This window comes from Drosophila suzukii, chromosome 3 (assembly GCF_043229965.1).
Source record: "Drosophila suzukii chromosome 3, CBGP_Dsuzu_IsoJpt1.0, whole genome shotgun sequence".
Taxonomy (NCBI): domain Eukaryota; kingdom Metazoa; phylum Arthropoda; class Insecta; order Diptera; family Drosophilidae; genus Drosophila; species Drosophila suzukii.
The window spans coordinates 64,814,715-64,822,814 of NC_092082.1; the positions used below are offsets into that span (position 1 = coordinate 64,814,715).

At 38.6% G+C, this 8,100-nt stretch overlaps 2 non-coding genes across 2 annotated transcripts; one reads left to right on the forward strand and one right to left on the reverse strand.

Moving 5' to 3' along the window:
- Positions 1 to 7,148: 7,148 nt before the first annotated feature.
- On the forward strand, positions 7,149 to 7,221 carry TRNAK-UUU (transfer RNA lysine (anticodon UUU)). The gene has a single exon. It is a non-coding gene; the product is annotated as a tRNA-Lys (tRNA).
- A 776-nt stretch (positions 7,222 to 7,997) lies between these two features.
- TRNAK-UUU (transfer RNA lysine (anticodon UUU)) lies at positions 7,998 to 8,070 on the reverse strand. Its single transcript has one exon. It is a non-coding gene; the product is annotated as a tRNA-Lys (tRNA).
- Positions 8,071 to 8,100: the final 30 nt, after the last annotated feature.

Consider the following 8,100-nt stretch of genomic DNA (forward strand, 5'->3'; position numbering starts at 1 on the left):
ATCCTGATCAAGAATATATATACTTTGTGGGGTCGGAAACGCTTCCTTCTGCCTGTTACATACTTTCCGACGAATCTAGTATACCCTTTTACTCTACGAGTAACGGGTATAATTATTCTTCAAAGTGCATACCAAAGTATTCCACATACAAAACCTCCAAGATCGCACCACAATGTCCCCTGGTGGAATAAAAAACTGGAAAATTTAAAAAGGGAAAAAATCAAGGCCTGGAGGACCTTCAATAGAGATATGTCGACATATAATCTAATTAACTACAAAAAACTGAACGCCCAATACAGAAGAGAAATAAGATCGAGAAAAGCAGACAGCCTCTTTGAGCTCACATCCAAAATCACGCCACAATCCAAACCGGAAACAATTTGGAACAAAATAAGAAAGCTCTGCGGACTCCACAAAGCCACAAATATCCATGCTATTAAAGACAACCATAATAACAATCTCCTTACTTGCCCGGAACAAATTGCCGACACATTTGCAAAATTTTGGTCTCTTCGCTCAGAGGACACACAATTTTCCACAAGCTTCATCGAAGAAAAACAAAAATTACTCACACTCAACCAAGGAAACACCACACACAGAACAGCACTATTTATGGAACAAGATATAAACTTTCTAGAATTCTCTACCGCCCTGAACAGCCTAAAAGGTCAAACACCAGGACAGGACAAAATAAATTATCCAATGATCCAACACGTCGCAAACCCGGTCAAAATGAGAATCATAAATTTCTTCAATAGCATCCTAAAGTCACACATTCCTCAAACCTACAAATCTAGCATAATTATCCCAATACACAAAACAGGTACGGACAAAACTTTAACAGAATCCTACAGACCTATTTCCCTCAATCCCTGCTTGTCAAAAACACTAGATAAAATAATATCGAAACGGCTATGGTGGTTTGCAACGTCCAACAAACTACTAAATAGCCGACAACTCGGGTTTAAAAAAGGGAAATCTGCTATGGACTGTCTGCTTTACGCAGACGCTCTTATCAACAGAGCCCTCAACGAAAAGAGACACCTCTCAATCATATCCCTAGACTTTGCCAAAGCCTTTGAAAAAATAGGGCTACACACAATCGTTAACCAACTCTTGGCATGGGGCTGTGGTCCAATTATAACCACATTTTATGTCTAATAGGAAAATCCGAGTTAGAACCAACAATACCACGTCAACGGTACAACCATTACACAACGGCATACCGCAAGGATCCCCACTCTCGGTTATACTTTTTCTTATCGCATTCAACAGCCTCTCCGATATTATAGACAATCACAAAAACCTTTCCCACACAGCATACGCCGATGACTTTAACATATTTATCAATTTAAAACGAGAAAAAAATGTGTCGATCAACTTGAACAATCTATTCAACGAAATTAACGCTTGGTGCCAAAAATCAGGAGCAATGCTCTCTGTTTCAAAATGCAAGCACATTCATATATGCAGGAAGAGAGCCTGCTCATGCCAGGTATCAACACAAGATACGACCATCAAAACGGTTACGGAACTGTCGTTATTAGGACTACATTTTGACCACAGATATAAATTTAAGCCCCACATTAAGAAACTACAAAAATCAATAGACAAGTCCCTAAACATAATAAAATGCTTATCCAGCGGAAAATACAATAGCCACCCACATACCTTAATTGAAATCGTAAAAAGCCTATGCATTTCCAAGATAGATTACGCCCTTTCTTTATACGGCACGTCAAAGAAATCTACTCTAAAACCAATCAGAACCCTACTAAATTCCGCACTACGAACATCATTAGGAGCCTTTTGCTCTACGCCAACAAATAACCTCTACCTTGAAGCAAACATCCACTCAATAGAAAATAGAACCGAATACCTAAAAACAAAATCAATACACACTATCCTTCAGGCCAAAGACACCCCGCTCAACCAAATCATACAACGGATCTCCAAAAACAAAAATAAAAACAAGAAAGAACGCTATAGTCGAGTACCTCGACTATCAGATACCCGTTACTCAGCTAAATGGAGATATGCAAGCAGCAAAGCGAGATTAAAATGCGCCACCTACCGGCGGTAGACAGATTTAAGCGTTATGGGCGTTAGAGTGGGCGTGGCAAATTTATTTTTGGATAAATCGATAGGTATTGACGACACCAATACATTTCAGTTAAAATTTTTTATGTAGCATGCAAATTGTGGGCGTCACAGGTTTTCGCGGTTTGTGGGCGTTTAAGTGGGCGTGGCAACCTTTTTTTTAGGTCAATCGATAGGTATTGATGAGAACAATAAATTTCAGTTAAAGTTTTTTATCTAGCATCAAAACTGTTGGAGTTACAGTTTTGGGCGGTTTGTGGGCGTTAGAGTGGGCGTGGCAGTCTACTGAAACAAACTTGCGCTGCGTAGGAAGCTCAGGAATCTGTACGCCAAATCTCAATAGCCTAGCTCTCATAGTTTCCGAGATCTCAGCGTTCATCCGGACAGACAGACGGACAGACGGACAGACGGACAGACGGACATGGCTAGATCGACTCGGCTAGTGATCCTGATCAAGAATATATATACTTTATGGGGTCGGAAACGCTTCCTTCTGCCTGTTACATACTTTCCGACGAATCTAGTATACCCTTTTACTCTACGAGTAACGGGTATAAATACAGAAACTCTACCATCAACCAATGCATTAATAGCTGCCATCACCTCGATGTCCCAACCCAAGCTCCTCACAAGCCCAAGTCAATAAAACCACCCTGGCTTATGGACGAAAGCTTAGTAGACATACAATTAAGCTGTTCCAAAAAATCGACTACCAACAAACATGTTTACCTAAAAAAGTTCCTGGACATCAAAGACAACCTTTTAAAGAAGAAATTTTCCTTCCTGTACACCGATGGTTCCAAAAACAAAGAAATAATAGGTCTAGCAGTCACTACTGAAGAAGAAATTGTCAAGCAAGCTGTCCTACCAATCTACTCCTCTGTATACACAGCAGAGGCAATCGCAATTCTGGAAGCAGTTAGAATAGCCGAGAAGAAAAGAGGTAAAACCTGCATTTGCTCCGATTCCCTGTCAACCTTGGAAGCTGTCCTTAATTGTAACAACATGTCATTTTACACTACATCGATCCGGGACTTAATCATAAAACTCGCCCCAAAAATCATGTTGCTATGGGTACCTAGTCACATTGGGATCAAAGGAAATGAATGCGCCGACACAGCTGCGAAAGAAGCAACAAGATCACCCCTTATTTCCATCCCAAACCTAAACCGCACGGACATTAACAAACTGTTAAAAACGAATATACTTAAAAACAAGGAAGAACGCTATAGTCGAGTACCTCGACTATCAGATACCCGTTACTCAAAGGGAAATGGAGATATGCAAGCAGCAAAGCGAAATTAAAATGCGCCACCTACCGGCGGTAGACAGATTTAAGCGTTATGGGCGTTAGAGTGGGCGTGGCAAATTTATTTTTGGATCAATCGATAGGTATTGACGACACCAATACATTTCAGTTCAAATTTTTCATCTAGCATCCAAATTGTGGGCGTCACAGGTTTTCGCGGTTTGTGGGCGTTTAAGTGGGCGTGGCAAACTTTTTTTTAGGTCAATCGATAGGTATTGATGAGAACAATACATTTCAGTTAAAATTTTCTATCTAGCATCAAAACTGTAGGAGTTTCAGTTTTGGGCGGTTTGTGGGCGTTAGAGTGGGCGTGGCAGTCTACTGAAACAAACTTGCGCTGCGTAAGAAGCTCAGGAATCTGTACGCCAAATCTCAATAGCCTAACTCTCATAGTTTCCGAGATCTCAGCGTTCATCCGGACAGACGGACAGACGGACAGACGGTCAGACGGACAGACGGACAGACGGACAGACGGACATGGCTAGATCGACTCGGCTAGTGATCCTGATCAAGAATATATATACTTTGTGGGGTCGGAAACGCTTCCTTCTGCCTGTTACATACTTTCCGACGAATCTAGTATACCCTTTTACTCTACGAGTAACGGGTATAACTATCTGATCTCTTAATTAACCCTTCATATGAAAATCTTCAGCAAATCCTCAACTTTCTCAAATCAACTAACCTACTTCAACTCATTTAAATTGTTAATCCCCTTCTCTTCCCATTCATATGTAAATTTCTAGTTATTAAGTAAACATGTAATTACAATTTAGTCCGGCCGAAAGTCTCAGCAGCTATGGCCGATTCCTCCCTGTACCTTAAGTTTTAAACTTTTGGCAACAGAGTACAATAAATAAATAAAAAAAGGTTATATGGAGCTTTCATTAATTGACTTTGAACTTGTATATAAATTTATTATATTTGCATTAGGGGTATTTATATTATATATCCTTTTAAATACACTTTGACTTTCAATATTAATTTTACAAAATATTATATTGCAAATCCTTAAAACTTTAATATGAAACATTTTTAATTGGAAAATATTAAGGCTAAATATAATTTCATTTCAAATAAATATAGCCCCTTTCCAATTTAAACTGTGCCTAGTATACATCGATTGATTCACTGTGCATTAACCAATGAGTCACGACTCCCAATAATGTTTTATAGCTGACGTGCGTATCATCGGGATGAAACGCACGGTGTATGACGTGTAGGTTATCGACGCCGTTCTCGTTGTAAATGTTGTTTAGATCCGGAAGTCTCGTAATATCCGGTTCCTAAGAAGTTGATTTTTTTGCTTGCTTATATATTGTAATAAAATAGTTTGATTAAAGCAGACATCGTCTTCTCCACAGTATATTACAATATATTACTAAATTTAAGCATTTTTACAAAGATAACATGTATGTATACTAATAAGGAATGGTTCTAAGTATTCTCGAATTGGCATATGGATTACATAGATACTTGATGATTAAAATAAATTGTTATGTACATACATATGTGTTAATTTTCATAATAACGACCGTAGTTATTTTTTTTCGCACACAAAAAACAATAGAAAATTTATGGCAACACTTATGCCAACTTTTTCCCAACCGTTGTAACATGCCAAATACCAAAAAAATAAGCATTGGAGAAGAATTGTATTTTTCAATTATAATTACGATCTTCCGACTGGGACATTAAAACAAATCTATACGTATAGTCAACCGCTGTTCAGGTCGGCAGAACTTTGGAAGAGCACCGGCTTATCGACCTCTACAGCCACTTGTATCCCCTGGGCTTCGCGCACAACTTGTGCTAACAAACACTGTTATAACAAGAAAGGAAGTTAACTTCGGCAAGCCGAAGTTTGAATACCCTTGCAGTTATAATTATTAAATTTAAATATACAAAAAATGATGTTCCCAATAGTATAAGATAATATGTCAAAAACACCGAAGCTATAATGTGTTTCATATTATTTTCTCCCCGATTTTCCGATCGTTGTTATGGCAGATATATGATATAGTCGTCCGATTTTGATAAAATTAAATCCAAAATTCAGAACTAATTAAAAAATGTTATTTCCAAGCAGAGGAGTTTATATGTTTAAAAACACCAAAGAAATAATTATTTAACGTTTTTTCCGATTATTCCCATGGGAGCTATAAGATATAGTTGTCCGATCCTGCTGGTTCCAACTTATATACTACCTGCAAAAGAAATAAGGCTTTTGGGAAAGTTTCAGCCCGATAGGTTTTAAACTGGAAACTAGTTCGCGTAGAAACGGACGGACAGACGGACATGGCTAGATCGACTCGTCAAGTGATGCTGATCAAGAATATATGTAAATACTTTATGGGGTCGGAAACGACTTCTTCACTGCGTTGCAAACTTCTGACTAAAAACCATCTGCAATGGTGTATGTCCTTTAAAACTGTATTTCTATGTGCGAAATACGCACAATACGTACATTAGTACACTCAGAAAAGAACAAGTATTTCGTACTTGAATCAACTATTTTCGGTGTCAAAACTTCGCCAAGAATGACAAATACAGAACCCAAGAACAAAATGCAGCTTTCGAGCACCAATTTTCGAGGCCGAAAATACTAGGTATCAGAACCTTTCGGTCTACAGTCAAGTATGAATAATTCTTAAACAAGAACAATAACGATTCAATAACAAGGTAAGAAAGTTGCAGGCATGGGACGAATAATTCTTAAATCAATATACATACATACATTGTAAATTTAAATTGGGTTTTAATTATATGCTAGTAGGAAAAACAAGCATTATTAATATTTTAAGTTTACTTACGACTTGTTGCTCACGGGCATTAATACTGTGTAATTTATGCGCCTTGTATACCGAACACTTTCAGAATAAACAGTTGGGTATTATTAGATACTTAAATAATTAAAGCACGAACGTTTTTAAATGGTTAGCATGAAATCGTTCTTAAAGATTAGGATCTTTTTTAACTGAGTTTTAAACGAAAGAAGACATAGCCATATATGTATATACAGCTGAGGTCATAATAATAGTAGTGACACTTCCCATTATTTTCAAAGGTTGGATTTTGCAACATATTTTATCCAATTCGTCCAACAGAAAGATTCAAATCAAGAAACGTCAAAAAGGATCAAATAATTTTGAGTGCAGGTTTCGAAAGATAAAGAGAGCTAACTAACCAACAAACAGCATTTATAACTTTGATGTTCTTTTCTCAGAATCTTTGCGTAGAGGAATTTTTTTCAGCGGTAATTTTTATTTATTTCTTAACTTCTAACGTAGTGCCAAAATCAAGGTTGGGAAGGTAACAATGAACATGTCTGATACATGAAAAGAAAAATTTTAATGTTTGTGACCAAAATATATTTTACAAACCACTACATTTTTTAAAGAACTTTTGTATGTATGTATCGTCACTGGGTTTTTAACTCGTTAAGTGGTGATTTAATTTGAAAAGTCAAAAAATTTGACAGTGTTAGTTAAACGCAGTATCGTTTATTATTTTCAGTTAATCCTCTGATGCGCAATGGGGTACACCTCAAACACACATTTTTTCGAAGTGGCGCCGAAGACTGTCTGCCACGTCAATCAATATTTTTATTTAATTCAATAAAAAGATTATTACAGGTGGTGAACAGTTACACAGGAACTGCTGATGAAGTTCTTGCAGAATGCCATTTCCTCGCGTTTCTTAGTACATGCCCGGGCAGTTTGCCGCGGTCTCACACAAGGCCCGGATAGCTCAGTCGGTAGAGCATTGGACTTTTAATCCAAGGGTCCAGGGTTCAAGTCCCTGTTCGGGCGGTTTGTTTTTTTTCCATTACTTTCTTTTTTGAAAAACAGTTTTTGTTTTTTTGTTTTTATTTAAGCCCAGTTGAGTCATCAAACAATGTAGTGCCGTCCGTGCTTTCCTCGTCTCAGTTGGCAACGCAGCTGCGATAAAGCAGTGTGTTCACACTGCTTTGCGTCGATAAGGTGGTGCATCGATAAAGCAGTTTGCCCGAACGGAATGGAAGCGGTGACGTGTGGCTGAGTATTAGACGCAGGCACTCCGACTGGAAGGTTGGCAGCTTCTGTAATCACGCTTCTGTGAGGTCCGATTGTGGGATGGCCTGAGGCTGGGATCTACTGTGTAGCGGACCAGCCCATGTTGACGGAACGTCCGCACTAAGCTCGCCATCAATATGGGTGCCATGGAGGAGTCCGTGGCATTCAGGTTGGCTAAGGAGGGATGAACCGGGCCAGGGGTGAAAACCAGCAGCCAAGAGTTCCCGTGGTAGGCAGTAGTGGGATAGCGTACCGGAGTGGACTGCCGTTATCAGCCCAACCAATATGGTTGGACCACAATCTTTTTGCCGTTTGCTGTTTGCTCCAAAAAGTTTCCTTTTTTCTTTTAACCCAAAGGTATCTACATTTTCCCCGTCTGGTTGTCAAAACAAATAGCTATCCAAAAGTAAAACAAAGGAGGAACTTTGTTCCTGCCATTTTATTTATTTTCAACATTTGTTGCAGCATACCACTTATATTTTATTTTCATTGTAGCGACTTTTGCGAAAAGGGTTCATAAAAAAAATAAATGCCGCCCGAACAGGGACTTGAACCCTGGACCCTTGGATTAAAAGTCCAATGCTCTACCGACTGAGCTATCCGGGCATTCGAACGTCATCCTGCAGAAAACATTAC